General features: G+C 48.0%; 1 pseudogene; it reads left to right on the top strand.

Moving 5' to 3' along the window:
• The first annotated feature begins 643 nt into the window (after positions 1 to 643).
• Positions 644 to 760, top strand: LOC137083966 (5S ribosomal RNA; annotated as a pseudogene).
• Positions 761 to 1,378: the final 618 nt, after the last annotated feature.

Here is a 1,378-nt window from a genome sequence, read left to right on the forward strand (position 1 = left end):
TATGCGACTAAACCTTAGCAGTAGCAAGCAAAACGGTTTTGCACGTCAGATAGTGTAACGTTATATAGAAAAACAATGGAGTAATGTTAACCTTTAGCGCATTTGAATGACAAAGCATGCCATCGTGTCGTTTACTGATGTTTACTCATGCGACGAGCCAATAGCAGAGACATTTGAAGCAGTTTTACTCACCGGCTGCTTCCAAAGCAGGACCTAACCTTTATCGCTGGGACCGCTCCGTCAAAAACACACTTCTTTGGTATGATTTGGTGAAGTCCTGTAACAGCAGTGACCGTGGAAATCCGCGATGTTGTAAAGCTTCCCGTCATTTCTGCGTTCAAATCGGTTCAAATGCAGCGCTGCCTTCCGGGAATGCTGTGCTGAAGCGTTGAAGTCACCCATAGGAATAAAGTGGAGCGCGGCGCGTCATATGTGTTTACGGACGACTGGATCTGCACCTGAGAGAGTGTTTATGGGCGTGCATTTCCTCTCTCGCTCTAGTCACGCGCGCGCACCCTACCGGGAGAAGAGCCCGTGCGGCCCATACAAGGACCTTCCGCTCTATTAACGTCAAGCCGAGCCATACTCGAAAAAAACTCTCTGAAACTTGTGAGAAACCGGAAGGAGTGTTTTTGACAAAGAAGCCAGCAGCCATATCACCCTGTAGCCCAAGACTGGTTTCCCACTGAAGCTAAGCAGGGCTGAGCCTGGTCAGTACCTGGATGGGAGACCAACTGGGAAAACCAGGTTGCTGCTGGTAGAGGTGTTAGTGAGGCCAGCAGGGGGCGCTCACCCTGTGGTCTGTGTGGGTCCTAACACCCCAGTATAGTGATGGGGACACTATACTGTCAAAGAGCACCGTCCTTCGGATGAGAAATTAAACCGAGGTCCTGACTCTCTGTGGTCATTAAAAATCCCATGGCACTTCTCGTAAAAGAGTAGGGGTGTAACCCCGGTGTCCTGGCCAAATTCCCTTGATTGGCCCTTACCAATCATGGCCTCCTAATAATCCCCATTCACTGAATTGGCTCTATCACCCTCTCTCCTCTCCACCTATCACTGGTGTGTGGTGAGCGCACTGGCGCCGTTGTACTGTGGCTGCCGTCGCATCATCCAAGTGGATGCTGCACACTGGTGGTGGTTGAGGAGAGACCCCTGACATGAGTGTGAAGCGCTTTGGGTGTACAGAAGTACATTTGAAAGCGCTATATAAAAAAAGAAAAAAAAGAAAAAGAAAAAAAGAAATACTCCATCAAACGTCCAACATTAGTTTTTGAAACTTTGTCTATGTTTAGGATGGGAATCCAAGTCTTTAACAGTGTAAAAAGCTCAGTATGCATGAAACAGCATTACGCCCCCCCTTTAATAAAGTTTTAAA

The sequence above is a fragment of the Pseudorasbora parva genome, chromosome 7 (assembly GCF_024679245.1).
Source record: "Pseudorasbora parva isolate DD20220531a chromosome 7, ASM2467924v1, whole genome shotgun sequence".
Lineage (NCBI taxonomy): Eukaryota > Metazoa > Chordata > Actinopteri > Cypriniformes > Gobionidae > Pseudorasbora > Pseudorasbora parva.